General features: G+C 37.6%; 1 protein-coding gene across 13 annotated transcripts in view; it reads right to left on the bottom strand.

The window, feature by feature from the left end:
• ST7 (suppression of tumorigenicity 7) overlaps positions 1-18,118 on the bottom strand; it is a 262,668-nt gene that overhangs the window by 128,690 nt on the left and 115,860 nt on the right. The window contains exon 1 of one of the 13 annotated variants that reach the window (XM_042970481.1): positions 16,951-17,037. The exons of the other annotated variants lie outside the window; for them this stretch is intronic. The gene's annotated coding sequence lies outside the window, so the exon portion shown is untranslated. Of the gene's footprint in view, positions 1-16,950; positions 17,038-18,118 lie in introns of those variants that run through there. 13 annotated transcript variants of the gene reach the window in all.

Genomic DNA, 18,118 nt, shown 5'->3' with positions numbered 1-18,118 from the left:
GATTGTCTGTCTCTCTCTTTGTCCCTTCTCCACTTGAGCCTGCACATGCTCTCTCTCTCAAAATAAATAAACATTGAAAAAAGAAAGAAAATATAAATAGCACTGTATGAGCTAGTAAGTGAATTAGGAATAACATTTAAGCCTTTATTCCACTGCAACAAGATCCACCCTAAGAAATCCAATACTGGCTCATTCTTATACCTCACTTTTAAAGACATAAGATTACTCTTTGGAAATATGTTTACTTTCCCAGAGATTCTTCTTTTTATGCAGATCTTAAAGAATAATTAGAGGGAATTATGGCACCTTAAGTGACATCATTTTGAACCTGACAGTTTAAGAATATGTATATTCCTGTTTTATCAGGTGCGATTAAATACAAAATAAAAATAAATCTATTTTCTATTCTATTGATTCTGATTTTTGCACTTTCTGTTAATTTACTTGCTTTGTTTTGAAACCTTCTGCTAACATATAGCTGAAGAGTTTGCCTCAACGGAAGCCAATAGTTTGAGCCAAAGAAGCAACTCTAAGCCATGGGGCAGTAAAATTCAAATCTGACTTTAAGTTAGGTTTTTATTTTCATGACAGTCTCCAAAAGTTTAATGACTAATTTACTTCTCTTTTGAGTGAAAAGCTGTCCCACAACAGATGGTCTGCTGGAAGCTGTATTAAGGCTGTCTCTTTCTAGGTGAGGATGCCTAACCAACAGATAAGAAGCCACAGGGGAAACCATTAGACAGACCAATACTTTAAGTATTCAGCTGCTCCAACGGCCTGATTGTTCAAAGGCTGGCTTCATTACTTTCAGTTCCAGTAGCTAGACTTGGCTTTGCATTTGCATCAAATGACTGGTTACTATTCCAGAGGGCACCTAAAATTATCTCCGCAGGTCCAGGACTGGCAGCAAATTATAAGTGGTAAATCACAAATGCACCCAGCTCTAACTAAGGTCTATAGGTGACAGTAAATAGAAACTGACAGTAAATAGAAATAAGAAATTTTCTTATAATGTATGAAAAGATGCATCTAACTTCCAGATGCCCTGTGTCATCCCTAATACAAATGCTCCCAAACCCTTAAAATGGCCTTTCTCTCCCTTTTGAATCTATTCTTACTATCTCAAATAGTTTTCAGACATTGTCACCACTCACTGTGAATGACCCATTCATATGTAATTTTTTTTTTTTTTTAATTAGCAAATGTCTAATGCACAGATCCTTAGAGCAGTTTATCTCCAGTTGGATCATACCAAGGTTAATGAGGTCAATGTTCTGGGTCTGATCTGAGTCAGTCAACCTCATACCAAGAAATCCTGTCCACAAACTCAGAAGGCACCTCTGACTAGCTGTATTACAAACGGTATTACCACTCAAAGGCCAACCATCGTGATACCATAAAAACACATACATTTTAAAAGAAAAAAGTGGATTAATTTTCAAGGTTGTTTTCCCATAACATTCTAAAAAATATAGAAAAAAAAATTTTAAATGCCACGCCCCCAACCCAGCACTGACAAAAGGAAACAAAAAGAAAAACTAGCACACGCAGCACACTGCTAATGAAAACAGCAAAGGCAGTTTCTCTTGGGAATAATTTGCTAAGATAAAATAATGCTAATTGACAGATGTAGAGACTACAGCATAAAAAAATACATAACATGACTATTCAGTTAAGAAAGTACAGTAAGTGATTTGCAAAAGCACCACCTTCAATATCATTTAGATCATTATCTGCAAAATGTCCAACATCATCATTATAGGGACAAAAAAAGTCTTATCAAGCCATACTTTTAAACACTTGTTTCAGTTCAACAAATACTGTGGAGAGGGCTACTACATGTCAGGCACTAGTCTGGGTGTTTAGTGCATATTTGTATTTTTATTTATTTTTAATGTTTATTTATGAGAGAGAGAGCAAGAGTGAAGGAAGGGCAGAGAGAGAGGGAGACACAGAATCCAAAGTAGGTTCTAGGCTCTGAGCTGTCAGCACAGAGCATGATGCGGGGCTGGAACTAATGAACCATAAGATCATGACCTGAGCCAAAGCTGGACCCTTAACTGACCGAACCACCCAGGAGCCCCTAATGCATGTTTTTAATCATTTGATTCCCACCACAGCCCTGCAAAGTTGACTACCCTCATTTTATACAGATGAAACTGAAGCTTATTGAGGTTAAATGATTCACCTAAGGACACACCCCTATTAACGGCTGAACCTTAATTTGAACACAATTCTACCTGATCCCAAAGCATATGCTCTTTCTCCTTGGGGACATACCATTCTTTTAGATAACTGACCCTACGTTTGGGGAGACAAACCAAAGAGAAATGTCTACACTTCAGATTTGCTTTTTGAGATTTCCAGAGTTCACTGCCTCTTCTGAAATGGCAATCTGGTGCTGGCTTCAAAGCCAGGCCTTATGGCTGGGCTTAGGGAGCCCTCTGGGATCTGAGAGCAAGAGGCTGCCCCAAACCACAGCCTCAGTCCAGGGCATGCAGGCCTAGCAATGACTTCCTCCTGAGTTGAGGGTGAGGGGAGGATGGTGGCTGATTGCTGAGCCATTCATTACCACACAAACCTCATGTTAAATAACTGACTCTCCCTCAAGGCTATTATTAGCAATGAAGGATGATGTCTGCACATTCTGATGCATTCTATTCAGTATTCTATTTTATTCTGTATCTTGTTCCTTTATCTTACTATGGGTCAAGATAAAATCAGGGCCAGATATTTTACACAGAAAGAGACAGCACTGTCTAATGTCTAAAATCAAAGTATTCAGGCCTACCATACATATACTATTATCCTAGCCTTCGTGAGGATTAATTGGAGTGGCAGGCTCCTAGGGCTGTGTTGGACACCAAATAACAGCTTTTCATACAGTAGCTATTACAGTTAATGTATCTACAAAACTTTGGTTCTATTCTAATAATATAATTACTGTTTTAATCAACACTTGAAGTAGTATCCTTTCATATTTTCAACTTATAATTATTTTTTCTTTCACTTTGAAACAAAATAACTAATATATTTTCTCCTCCTACAGTCAGGTCTGCTAAAACAAAAAAGAAATTTAAAGCATCCTAAAGTCACCATACCCTTTGTTATACTTGTTACTAAGCATCCCATAAATCCTGTGTTTGGCTCTTTTTCACTTTAAATTTATTTGGTGTGATATACACAGTCCTAAACATTCAATGGATATAAAACCCAGGGACATAAAGAAGAATGTATTAAAACATATACCATAGTCTTCCCTTGCACAAATGTGGTGATTATACATTTAACTACAGGATTTGAACACAGAAACCCAGAATGATTAAATCTAGAAGATTATCTATATAAATTAAAAGCCTTAAATTTTCTGGAATTTTCTAACTGACTTGCTAACATCATCCTAAAACTATGATGAAACCTGTGCATTCACTTGTCCATTCTAGAAGGTTTATACATGTGAATTTAGCACATTTCTGTTATTTTTAAATCACCACACATCTAGGAACTTATCCTAAGGAGATAAAAATGGATTTTTATATATATTTATTCTTCAGGATATTTGGCAAAATATATTTATAAATATATTATTTTAAAAGCAAAAAACCCAAAACACTAAATATCTAAGAAAATGGTTAAATACTATATGCCATTATGAAAGACCAGTATGCAGCCATTAAAAATCACACTATAGGGGGGCACCTGGGTGGCTTAGTCAGTTGAGCATCCAACTTTGGCTCAGGTCACAATCTCATGGTTTGTGAGTTTGAGTCCTGCGTTGGACTCTGTGCTGATGGCTCGGGCCTGGAGCCTGCTTTGGATTCTGAGTCTCCCTCTCTCTGCCCCTCCCCTGCTCATGCTCTGTCTCTCTCTCTCAAAAATAAATACATAAATAAATAAATAAATAAATAAATAAATAAATAAACATTTCTTTTCTTTTGGTTTATTTTTTTATTTTTTATTTATTTTTTTAATCTTTATTTTTTTTTCAGTATATGAAATTTATTGTCAAATTGGTTTCTATACAACACCCAGTGCTCATCCCAAAAGGTGCCCTCCTCAATACCCATCACCCACCCTCCCCTCCCTCCCACCCCCCATCAACCCTCAGTTTGTTCTCAGTTTTTAACAGTCTCTTATGCTTTGGCTCCTTCCCTCTCTAACCTCTTTTTTTTTCCTTCCCCTCCCCATGGGTTTCTGTTAAGTTTCTCAGGATCCACATAAAAGTGAACACATATGGTATCTGTCTTTCTCTGTATGGCTTATTTCACTTAGCATCACACTCTCCAGTTCCATCCACGTTGCTACAAAGGGCCATATTTTGTTCTTTCTCATTGCTCTGTAGTACTCCATTGTGTATATAAACCACAATTTCTTTATCCATTCATCAGTTGATGGACATTTAGGCTCTTATTCCATGATTTGGCTATTGTTGAGAGTGCTGCTATAAACATTGGGGTACAAGTGCCCCTATGCATCAGTACTACTGTATCCCTTGGGTAAATTCCTAGCAGTGCTATTGCTGGGTCATAGGGTAGGTCTATTTTTAATTTTCTGAGGAACCTCCACACTGTTTTCCAGAGTGGCTGCACCAATTTGCATTTCCACCAACAGTGCAAGAGGGTTCCCGTTTCTCCACATCCTTGCCAGCATCTATAGTCTCCTGATTTGTTCATTTTGGCCACTCTGACTGGCATGAGGTGATATCTGAGTGTGGTTTTGATTTGTATTTCCCTGATAAGGAGCGACGTTGAGCATCTTCTCATGTGCCTGTTGGCCATCTGGATGGCTTCTTTAGAGAAGTGTCTATTCATGTTTTCTGCCCATTTCTTCACTGGGTTATTTGTTTTTCAGGTGTGGAGTTTGGTGAGCTCTTTATAGATTTTGGATACTAGCCCTTTGTCTGATATGTCATTTGCAAATATCTTTTCCCATTCCGTTGGTTGCCTTTTAGTTTTGTTGGTTGTTTCCTTTGCTGTGCAGAAGCTTTTTATCTTCATAAGGTCCCAGTAATTGATTTTTGCTTTTAATTCCCTTGCCTTTGGGGATGTGTCGAGTAAGAAATTGCTATGGCTGAGGTCAGAGAGGTGTTTTCCTGCTTTCTCCTCTAGGATTTTGATGGTTTCCTGTCTCACATTCAGGTCCTTCATCCATTTTGAGTTTATTTTTGTGAATGGTGTGAGAAAGTGGTCTAGTTTCAACCTTCTGCATGTTGCTGTCCAGTTCTCCCAGCACCATTTGTTAAAGAGACTGTCTTTTTTCCATTGGATGTTCTTTCCTGCTTTGTTAAAGATTAGTTGGCCATACGTTTGTGGGTCTAGTTCTGGGGTTTCTATTCTATTCCATTGGTCTATGTGTCTGTTTTTGTGCCAATACCATGCTGTCTTGATGATTACAGCTTTGTAGTAGAGGCTAAAGTCTGGGATTGTGATGCCTCCTGCTTTGGTCTTCTTCTTCAAAATTACTTTGGCTATTCGGGGCCTTTTGTGGTTCCATATGAATTTTAGGATTGCTTGTTCTAGTTTCGAGAAGAATGCTGGTGCAATTTTGATTGGGATCGCATTGAATGTGTAGATAGCTTTGGGTAGTATTGACATTTTGACAATATTTAGTCTTCCAATCCATGAGCAGGGAATGTCTTTCCATTTCTTTATATCTTCTTCAATTACCTTCACAAGCTTTCTATAGTTTTCAGCATACAGATCTGTTACATCTTTGGTTAGGTTTATTCCTAGGTATTTTATGCTTCTTGGTGCAATTGTGAATGGGATCAGTGTCTTTATTTGTCTTTCTGTTGCTTCATTGTTAGTGTATAAGAATGCAACTGACTTCTGTACATTGATTTTGTATCCTGCAACTTTGCTGAATTCATGTATCAGTTCTAGCAGACTTTTGGTGGAGTCTATCAGATTTTCCATGTATAGTATCATGTCATCTGCAAAAAGTGAAAGCTTGACTTCATCTTTGCCAATTTTGATGCCTTTGATTTCCTTTTGTTGTCTGATTGCTGATGCTAGAACTTCCAACACTATGTTAAACAACAGCGGTGAGAGTGGGCATCCCTGTCGTGTTCCTGATCTCAGGGAAAAAGCTCTCAGTTTTTCCCCATTGAGGATGATGTTAGCTGTGGGCTTTTCATAAATGGCTTTTATGATGTTTATGTATGTTCCTTCTATCCTGACTTTCTCAAGGTTTTTATTAAGAAAGGGTGCTGAATTTTGTCAAAGGCCTTTTCTGCATCGATTGACAGGATCATATGGTTCTTATCTTTTCTTTTATTCATGTGATGTATCACGTTGATTGATTTGCAAATGTTGAACCAGCCCTGCATCCCAGGAATGAATCCCACTTGATCATGGTGAATAATTCTTTTTATATGCTGTTGAATTCGATTTGCTAGTATCTTGTTGAGAATTTTTGCATCCATATTCATCAAGGATATTGGCTTGTAGTTCTCTGTTTTTACTGGGTCTCTGTCTGGTTTAGGAATCAAAGTAATACTGGCTTCATAGAATGAGTCTGAAAGTTTTCCTTCCCTTTCTATTTCTTGGAATAGCTTGAGAAGGATAGGTATTATTTCTGCTTTAAACATCTGGCAGAACTCCCCTGGGAAGCCATCTGGTCCTGGACTCTTATTTGTTGGGAGATTTTTGATAACCGATTCAATTTCTTCGCTGGTTATGGGTCTGTTCAAGCTTTCTATTTCCTCCTGATTGAGTTTTGGAAGTGTGTGGGTGTTTAGGAATTTGTCCATTTCTTCCAGGTTGTCCAGTTTGTTGGCATATAATTTTTCATAGTATTCCCTGATAATTGCTTGTATCTCTGAGGGATTGGTTGTAATAATTCCATTTTCATTCATGATTTTATCTATTTGGGTCATCTCCCTTTTCTTTTTGAGAAGCCTGGCTAGAGGTTTGTCAGTTTTGTTTATTTTTTCAAAAAACCAACTCTTGGTTTCGTTGATCTGCTCTACAGTTTTTTTAGCTTCTATATTGTTTATTTCTGCTCTGATCTTTATTATTTCTCTTCTTCTGCTGGGTTTAGGCTGTCTTTGCTGTTCTGCTTCTATTTCCTTTAGGTGTGCTGTTAGATTTTGTATTTGGGATTTTTCTTGTTTCTTGAGATAGGCCTGGATTGCAATGTATTTTCTTCTCAGGGCTGCCTTCGCTGCATCCCAAAGCGTTTGGATTAATAATAATAATAAATAATAATAATAATAAATGATTTAAATAAATTTAAATAATAAATTTAAATAATAATAAATCAAATAAATTTAAATAAATTTAAATAAATTTAAATAATAATAAATAAATAAACAAACAAACATTTTTTAAAAAATTTAAAAAAAAATACCACTATAGGGGCATCTGGGGGGCTCAGGTTGAACATCTGACTCTCGATTTGGGCTCAGGTCATGATCCCAGGGTCAGGGGATCAAGCACCATATTGGGCTCTGTGCTGAGTATGGAGCCTGTTTAAGATTCTCTTTCTCTCCCTCTGCCCCTCTCCCTTACTCATTCTCTCTCTAAAATAAAAAAATAAAAATCACATTATAATGACACAAAAAATGATCATCACATTTTAGTATAAGAAGCAGATTATATAACTATTAATAGTTTGACACCTTTTATTAAAAAATTCATAGATTACATATTTACTATCTATGTAGGTACTGTTTCTAAACACAGAAAGAAACGTGGAGGATACAAAGCAAACATTCCAATAGTGCTCACCTTTGAATGGGAGAATTACAGGTGGTTTGTTTTTTTTTTTTTGGCTTCACTGTAGACTTGAAATTTTCTACTAATTTTTTTTTAAGTTCTTTTATTTTGAGAGAGAGAGCACAAGCAGGGGAGAGGCAGAGAGAGAAGGAGAAAGAGAGAATCACAAGCAGGCAGCATCAGCACAGAGCCCAACATGGGGCTCAAAATCATGAACTGCAAGATCATGCCTTGAGATAAAATCAAGAGTTGGATGCTTAACTGACTGAACCACTGAGGTGCCCCTGCAATGTCATATTTTTAATCATGGGGGAGAAAATATTTTCAAAGCATGATATAAAACTAGAAATCATAAAATAATAATCTTTGAAGGTGGGATTACATGGAACTTTCATTTTACACTTTTTACATTCTCTACAGTCTGAAATCTTTTACACATCTGAGTATTATTCTGGTAACCAATCAACATATATACAGATTTAAAAACAGGGTGCTTGTGTGGCTCAAGTCAGTTAAGCATCTGACCTCAGCTCAGGTCATGCATGATCTTAAGGTTCCAGAATTGGAGCCCCACATTGGGCTCTGTGCGGACAGCTCAGAGCCTGTAGCCTGCTTCGGATTCTGTGTCTCCTTCTCTCTGTCCTTTCCCGGCTTGCACTCGGTCTCTCTCTCAAAAGTAAATAAACATTAAAATAAATTTTAAAAACAACCAATACATCTATTTTTTATTTCAAAGAATGAGACATTTTCTAAAGCAGCAATTTAGGGGAATTTTTAGAAGAATATTTCAATTTATTTTGGTTTAAAATGAGATATTTAAGGATAAGTTGACAGATTAATTGCAACAAGAGCAACAAAACTCTCTTATCTTTAAGAAGTTTTCTAGGAAAAATAAACAGGAAAAGTTACATATGTTTATATGTATCTGAATTCCAGTTTCAGAAAGATGGTATATGAGGATAATGATTTCTTTTCAAATTTGTATTTAAATTCTAGTTAGTCAATTCATAATGTAATATTGTTTTCAGAAGTAGAATTTAGTGATTCATCACTTACATATAACACCCAGTGCTCATCACAGATTTCTAACGTTTACAATGCTACAGTCTTACTACAGTCAAAATCTTGTATGGAATTACTTATTTCAGTACATTTATGACTGTATATGGATAACACTCAGATTAACTTAAAAGACTGTTCCTAAGCCCAAGAAGGAGAGCCATTTAAGAAGCTAGCAACTTTGGGGGCACCTGGGTGGCTCAGTCGGTTAAGTGTCTGACTTCAGCTCAGGTCATGACCTCACAGTTGGTGAGTTCGAGCCCCATGTTGGGCTCTGTGCTGACAGCTTGGAGCCTGGACCCTGCTTCGGATTCTGTCTCCCTCTCTCTCTGCCCCTCCCCTGCTCATGCGCGCGCTCTCTCTCTCTCTCTCTCTCTCTCTCTCTCTCTCTCTCAAAAATAAATAAACCTAAAAAAAAAGGCCAGCAAGTCTGATTTACTATGCACAGTCTGCATGGAGCTGTCCCACCCACCCAAGCACTATCACCATCCTTCAGTATCACAGTGGGCTGGTGACATGATTTAATTGCTGAGCTACAGCTAATTATAAGGCAAATGAAACACTAAGAAAGAATTCACCCCAACCAATTAACTAACAGAATGGACATTAATTGTCTTAGAATACCCTGCATATGCTAATTCAAACTTTATCACCCATAAAGGCATTCATACAACCATGACCCTTTGTTGTTACAGTCTTTTCCATGCTTTATAACAGTAGGAATGACCCTGATGCAGAGCATCCTTCTTGGCATTCAGCTTTTCCAGATGGGCATGAATTTCAGTGCTTCACCATGGGCTTTAAGCAGCATTGTTTAAATAATGTGAATTACTGCATGGTAGTAAGTTGATAATAGCATAATTCCATTAGAAAGAATAAAAGTAATATGATGACTTGTATTCACAATGCTTATATAATAACCCAATAAGTGCAATTAATCTGTGTCACCAGATGGCTAGATTAATTAACACATCTAATCAGCAATGCTCCTAAAACTAAGGTTGTAAAAAGAATGATTACAGTTCTTGAAATTCTTATTTTTTCTACTCTACCTTTAAATTGTTGAAATGCCAAGTTGTACCTTCTCAACATCAAGGAGCTACAAACTATGCTTGGATTCTATGTCAGTGTTGTATAAAACCATTACATAAACATACTGCAACTAAAAGTTCTTCCTTCTGTCCCTCCATTCCTTATAGCTAAAGTGGAACACTTCTTCCTAGAAAAGATCTGGAGATCAGATTTGCTCTCTCTTGAGCCAAAAGCTTAATGTCTCTCTGAGCTAATTCTTCTCATCAATAAATTGAAGCATTTGGACCCTAAGGGTCATTTTCAATTCTAAGACAAATGACAAATCTTTAATGACAAATCCAGCAAACAGTTTAAGCTATAAACTACAAACTTTGCAACACATATCCCAAAGGACTCATTTCACTAATAAAGAGTTCCCAGAACTTCTGCCATGGAGCAAAGTAAAATTGTCACCATGATGAGTTCAATGGACATTACAAAGTATATTCAAAAAAAAAATTATAAACCTTTAAACTATGGGTTCTTATATCCTTAAGAAACATGAAGGATACTAGTCAGTATAATTTTTTTGAATAGAATGTATTTGAATAGATTTGCAATGTGTTTTACAGTAATTATCTTCATCTTTATTTTTCATGAAAATCCTTAAGAAGAGGTAAGAATTATTTTCACCAGCGTGCCTGGGTGGCTCAGTCGGGTAAGTATCCAACTCTTGGTTTTGGCTCAGGTCATCATCTCATGGTTCATGAGATTGAGCCCGTGTTGGGCTCTGCACTGACAGCGCAGAGCCTGCTTGGGATTCTCTCCCCGACCCTCCCCTGCCCATGCTCTCTCTCTCTCTCTCTCAATATAAATAAATAAACTTAAAGAAAAAAAAAAAAAAGAACTATTTTCACCATATGAGCATACCACTGGTATCACCTTCACCAAGAAATAATTTTTAAGTGTTCAGTTTCTTGGAATTAAACTAGAAAGAATGAAATAACTGTACTTAAAATTATTAAATTCATTCAATAACCCAAAATGTGATATCATCTCATAGTTCCGCTGCAATGCTAATTAACCTGAAATCATTCTATGAAATTGTACATCTGTACCAAAAGAGTACAAGTACAAAAAGAGCATTACTCACCACAGAATCACTACTTACCAACAAACAAACGTGTCAGCTAAGTATAGCTCACTATGTCAGGAGAAGCCAAATTTCCAAATTTTGCAGGGACTCTAACTAGAACACCATTGTTTATTTATTATCTAGTGCTGTTTTCCTTAACTTTACCTGATGGCATTACAAAGATCTAGGCCTCTCAAGGCCTTATTACAACAAAAGCCTAACACTCTACTTCATTATTTGAAGTCAGCAGGGTATCTAATGACTTTTCTTTTCCATGTACCTATCAGGGCTGGCTATTCACAAGGTGCAAACTGCATTATCTTCTGTCAGACCAGCTCATGGTGTGGGTGTGGCAGGAGCCCAGAAACAGTTTTTGTGTGGTTTAATTTTTCCTAACTGTGAAAGCACTATCCATGAGGGAATGAAGACTAGCCATCCAAACGAGATACTAGATTAACTGTATATAAGACATCATGCTAACAATACTCACCAAACCATTAGAGGACAAATGCATAAAACATCCAGCTTAAAGTAACTAGTGTGATTTTTCCCCCTTAATTTCAGAAGGATTAAGGTAAAAAATCCAATCAGTGATCTAACAAGAATTTTAAATATATTTTTTCAATACTGCATGAAACAGTACTTTTAAAAGAAAACTTTAATGCCCTAAGAGAAAGACATTTACAAAAAATAGAAAAGTCTGAGGTTTGCTCCTGACTGATTCCTAGAAGTGGACAAAAAGATGTGTTTTATTTGCTCAACGAACATTTGTATGGAGCCTATTTTGAACCAGATACTGCCATATGTATTTTACAATATTTTACAATCCTTATAACTACTGTGTGAAAAAAGTACTATTGTTCCCCTTTGACAGAGGGTAGAACAAGCACAGAAAAGTTAACTGATTTACTCAAACAAGTAGTCAGTGGTAGAAGCAGGATTTAAACCCAGTTTGTGCCCCTAACCACTTACACACTACCCTCCATGATACTCTGCCTCTCTTCTGGAGTACCAACGACATTTGGCGACTTTAGGCAGTTATTATTCAATAACTGTAGACATTCTTAGGGAGACAGAAGAATGAAAACAAAAGGCAAACAACGTATCTGTCTCCATAAAGTATGCCTGAGGTGTCTGTATCATTCATCTGAATAGAGTTCTACTTTACCACGTCCCAAGGTTCCTTTCACTGTGATAGTATATTTTTCCCCAGAAAAAGACCTGTTATATAATATACTATAATTTTCATTGTCACTTAATATCTTGTACAGTTTTCTATTTCAGAACATCCAGACCTACATCATTCATTTAAAATGCTACACTAGGCTGTGTGGAGGCCTAGCAATATAGTTAAATAGCCGATTGATTTCTCCCAGTGTTTATTACTGAATTTCTTCTGCTTTTCTCCCCAGGTCTCATTCCAGTAACCTGCTAATTTTCCATCCCACTTTAGTCCTAGTTTTCAACAACTGAAGGCCAGTCTCAGTGCTCCCTGGTGGGTGCCAGCACAGCCTGCCTTGACTTCTGAGAATCATTAGCCTATGATTTTTAGTTACTATGCTCTCCCTTTCTTAGTCTGAAGCTCACTTCTGCAATAGCCTACCATGTGCCTTAGTGCCTGAGCACCTCTCTGGACTCTGGACTTGATGTGACACATTTCATTGCCTTCATCCACCCCGTAAGCTGGACCAATTACAGTGGCTGCATCTCTTTCCCAATTCTGGCTCCTACCCATGTATCTTGCTTTGCCAGAAGGAATTAGCTCTGCCTGCCCAGGTCTCAAGAAGTGCAAAATCGGGGCACCTGGGTGGCTCAGTAGGTTGAGCATCCAACTTTGGCTAACACTTCATGAGTTAGAGCTCTGTGTCAGGCTCTGTGCTGACAGCTCAGAGCCTGGAGCCTGCTTTAGATTCTGTGTCTCCCTCTCTGTCTGCCCCTCCCCTGCTCGTGCTCTGTCTCTGTCTCTCTGTCTCTCTGTCTCTCTCTCTCTGTCTCTCGAAAATAAACATTAAAAAATTAAAAATTAAAAAAAAAGAAGTGTAAAATCAAACTCAGCCAATAGGTAGTAATTAAACTTCTGCCTCCAAAGCCCAGAAGAGGTTGTCAATGGGATTTCACAGTAGACCCCTGCCTCTAAATATGGATGCAATTTTATGTTTAGTTTTAAAACTTGAACCAACAGGATTCTTAGAAAAATAGTAAAGAGTGAATAAAGGCAAAAATAAGAGTTACTCTAAGGGGAAAATGTGCAAAGATAATCTGGAGAAGATCTGGCATTTCTGAAATCAAAACATCTATTACTGAGTAGATCATGACTAATCTTTGTTTCAGGTGAGCTGAAGAGAAACACTAAATGAATAATGATGTAGGCCATTTTCAAATCTAACCTGTTCTCTTAGTTTTCTTCCTTCAGGCTAAAATTTTTAAGTAAGCCATTCAGAAGATATAATATTGTAGAATAACAGCAACTGAGGGGAATAGGGTAGAGGGTGAGGCCTGAGGATGACTTCAGTTAAGAGGTCTTAATGTGAAGTATTGCTTTCACTTACTGAAAGCACCAGGGCACCTGGGTGGCTCGACACCATATTTAAGAACGCACTGGGGTGCCTGGGTGGCTCAGTCAGTTGAGCATCCAGCTCTTGATTTCAGTTCAGGGTCATGGGATCGAGCCCACCACAGTTGATCTCTGTGCTGAGCGTGGAAGCTACTTAAGATTCATATTCTCTCTCTCTCTCTCTCTCTCTCTCTGCCCTCTCCCCTACTCTCACACTCTCTCAAAAAAAAAAAAAAAAGAGTGCACTGATATGAATATGATTTCTTCCCCATATCCAATCCATATCACTGCCCCAGATAATTCTTCTAGGAAATATGAGGTTGAAAAAAATGTTTTCCCATTAATAAAAACTATTCTGCTCATAACATTAGTACATATGCTCTCACTTTAAAAATAAGTGACTGTTGAATTAGTCACTTAAGTGTATTAAGTAAACTGTGGATGAGTATTATCCTGCCAGAAAATTCTTATCCTCACTCTCACACCACTGGAGATTTCCAGTTAGGTCTAAAGGCCAGTAATAACCATAGATCAAGAGAGTTTCTGGTTTACCTAAAGTGGAAACTGTTGCCAAGGAAAAAGCAAATGGAACTTAGTTTAGTATGTTTTTTTAAGGAAAATCAAATGGAACATAACTTAGTATATTTTGCCTTTAATACCTCTTTCACAAACTGAACATGACATCTGAAGAACAAGACATTTCATGTTCAATGTTAACTTTTTACAGATCTCATTACCAGATCTTTATCCAACTGGTATGCTGATTAGGTTAACTCCCAGCTCTGAGCCACCTTATCTGTTTAGCCCACTGTGTTACTTGAGTATTATTACTTTCTATGCCTGCCATGATGCGGAAAAGGTTGGGAAGCCCTGAGTTAATCTTTATCAATTGTGCTATCTAGGCCTTACTTTGAATAGCCCATATTATCATATGACATCTTTGAAGAATGGCAACATGTCTGACCTAGAAAAGACCTCAGATTACCTCTTCCTAAATGGGGCTCTTCCAAATGTAAGTTTCATAAGATATTAAGAGATATTAGTTTAATTGGGGTAGGGGTAATTTGAGAAATACTGGGTTTAAGTTAAACAGATTTTTTTTTAGTACAGCGTTTCTCAGAAGCTTCTACATGCTGAATACACTGTGACTCTCCAGGAAAGGAATTTAATATATTTATGCTTATTTAAGGGTAGATAGAGCTCTTGGAATACTTTTTTTTCAACTGTGGTAAAATATATATAGCAAAAATTTATTATCTTAACCATTTTTAAGTGTATAGTTCAGTAGCTTTAAGTATGTTCACACTGTTGTGCAACAAACCTCCAGAACTTTTCATCTTGCGAAACTGAAACTCTAAAGCTACATTAAACCACAACTCCTCATTTTCCCCTCTTCCCAGCCCCTGACAACCACCATTAAAATATCTTTAGAAAGTAATAATCCACAAAACATATTTTGGAAAACGCTTCTTTATCTCTTATGATTCATCCCCTCATTTTATTGATGAGAAAATGGGCCTATCCAATGTCACAAGTTAATAGTGAGTCAAATCTAGAACTCAGACTTCTGGACTTTCAGTCTGACCTCTATTCACAACACTGTGAACTGGACAGGTGAAGTAAGTTAATAATTATCCAAATTCTACCACCACATCCTCTGAAAATACTTGGTATCTACCAGGTCCACTTCAAATAAAGGACTAAGAATTAGGTAAAAAAATTTTCCGAAGTCACACTAAGTCCACAATTCTCCAAACTGGGGTGCATGAAACATCAGGAAGCACCAATTTAAGCATGCCATACCATCCTAGGACATCAATTTCATTTGATGATTAAATGACAATTAAATATTTTGATACTAAAATAATCTGGATATACTGAAAGGTAGGATGCAAAATTGACCTCAAAGGACTTCACTGTTGCAGCAGTGAGCTGCTTTGGCCTGTGGCCCCACCTGCCTAGGGCATCCATTCCCATATCTGTCTCTAGGGTTTCAGACAAAGAAAATGAGAAACACTTCACAGAGGGGAAGAATCTAAAATCTATAGCAAGACAACAGCTCAGGAGGGGCACCCTGAAAACCCAGAGCCAAACTCTACTTCCTCATACACCTAGGGGGTTCATGTCAATTCTGACGCTCTCATAGACTTGTGTCTCTCAGTGAGCATCCAAAGATTCCAGAGAAAGAACAAGTTGGGGAGTCTTTCAATAATAATAATGAATCAAAAGAATACAAAAATAAGTAGTATTGTCTATTGCTAGACATCAAGTTTAGGATGAAATGGGCAAGCTGGTAGTGGAAGAGAAGGGTTTAATTACACAAAAGTGTTTACTTGGAAGGTCCACTGTGTGATGACATTTAAATTCCAGTAGGTACTTCTTTCTATGTTTCTAAATCCACAAAACTTTAGGGGTACCTGGTTGGCTCGGTTGGAGGAGGATTCGACTCTGGACCTCCAGGTCGTGGGTTCGAGCCCCACACTGGGTGTAGAGGTTACTTAAAAGTAAAATATTTAAAAATAAATAAATCCACAAAACATTACATAGCTATACTGCCCATTCACTTTTGCAATGTACTTATTAACTAAGATTCAATTATATCTAATCACATTTCACAAAAGTGAAAATGAAAATTTTTTTCCCTTTTTTCCTGAAAAGTACCCAAAGAGAGAAGTTAAAAACTTTTAAAAATAATTCTGGGGGTGCCTGGGTGGCTCAGTCAATTAAGTGCCCAACTTCAGCTCAGGTCATGATCTCGCAGTTTGTGAGTTCAAGCCCCACGTCGGGCTCTGCGCTGACAGCTCAGAGCCTGGAGCCTGCTTCGGATTCTGTGTCTCCCTCTCTCTCTCTGCCCCTGCCCTGCTTGCACTCTGTCTCTCTCTCTCAAAAATAAACAAACATTAAAAAAAAAATTCTGCAGAAACTAGAAGAATAAGCTATTTTCTTTTAGATCTTGAAGGTATTAGCTTTCATCCCTATGCTACTGCCAACATTCTAAACTTCAGAAATAGCTGTCAGATTCTCAAATATAAAATGTATAGTGAAAATTTCCTTGCCTTTATTTTAGCTGTGCCTAAGCAGCTGGCTTGAGGCAGCTGGCAACCAGAGAACAAAATGTAGCAGCACAGCGAAGCCAAGCACCTCCTTGATTAATATCACGTGCCAGGGCAAGGTCGGCGTCAGCTCCACTTGGCATTTCCTTTTAACCTGTCTCAAAAGCTCCCTTCTCAGAATATCTCCATCAGTATGTTAATCCTGGCACTGGGTTCTGGGTATTCATTCTCCCCTCAGCTGCTCCCTGCTTTACATCCTCTAAAATCTACCCCATGCCAAAGTGAAAGGCAAAATGGTACATTAGTCAAAGACACAGAGAATGAGTGCCACATAAGGTGAGAGGCATGTGCCATGAATATTAATGCAACCCAAGCAATTATAATTATTACAATGGGAGCTGGCACAGCTTAGTTACTCACCACACAGAAAAGGCTGCAGTTAACCAGGGTGAAGTTTAGGAAGCTGTGCTGGAGTCACTCAGAGAAGGCCTTCAGTTTTCTGAGTCATAACTCTGGGTTCCCAACTCCCCAGTACAGCCAATTACTTTCAGGAGCACGGCTAAATTCTCAGAATAAATTTGAATATGCACTAATTGAAGATAACGTGACATGATATAGATGGGTGGTAATAAAGCAGAAAAAACATAGGATGAAACAATTTATAAGAAAGTTAAAATGATTCTTGGCAATTGCTGGTTCATTTATAAAGAACCTACTCTAAGACTGTTGCATTAAGTGGAATAAATTAATATTAGTAATAAAAACAATTTAGTACTGAATCAGAGCCATCACCCACCCTGAGGCATAGAAAGAAAATGCTTTTTATAAAAGGGAAGAATAGTAAAAAAGGAAAAGGAAGAAATAAAAGATACTCATCATGCTTAAAATGTGCATTTATGGTGGGAACAGTAATTTACTTAAATGAGACGAGTGTCCTAAACTGTGAATCCTATAATAATATGGTGTTGCCTTTCACTCTTTATAGCATAAATGAGATTTCCAAACAGACCTAAACTATCAGACTTGCTAAATCTTCCCATATAGATCTAAAAACAAAATAAAGACTATATTTGGAAGCACAAAATAGAAAATTAAGCAGCTTAACCAGCTTCAAGAAAATACTCCATACACTGTATCCCAGCTCAGCCAACAGCGTGCCAATAAATACCTGTTGGATCCAGAATGAAATATCACTGTGTAGAATTTAAGGGAATTTAAGAGAATTTATTGGAAGCCTCCTTGCTAATACAGTTGAGGAAAAGCACTAGAAAGGTAATATATGAATTATTGGTTAAGGGTCTGACAAGTTTCTCTTCGACCAAACTTTAATCAGGCTCTTCTGAATCCTCTTCCCAACTGGGCCTTGACTTCTGGACTTGCATGTCTCTCTTTGCATTGCCCAATCGTAGCAAGAATCCTGTTAAGTAGGTTTGGCCAGAATCCCCCACCCTTGATATCTGATCGTCCTCAATATGTGACCCAATTCCTCATCCTCCGCCATCCCCCAAGTAGTATCACTCTGGCCTGCCTTCAGCAAGAATTCTCTTAGGTCAGTTTAGCAACGATAACCTACTCTCTTAGTAAGTTT

This window comes from Panthera tigris, chromosome A2 (assembly GCF_018350195.1).
Source record: "Panthera tigris isolate Pti1 chromosome A2, P.tigris_Pti1_mat1.1, whole genome shotgun sequence".
NCBI classification, from domain to species: domain Eukaryota; kingdom Metazoa; phylum Chordata; class Mammalia; order Carnivora; family Felidae; genus Panthera; species Panthera tigris.
Note: the sequence above shows the minus strand (reverse complement) of the source record. Positions and strands in the feature narration are given on the sequence as shown.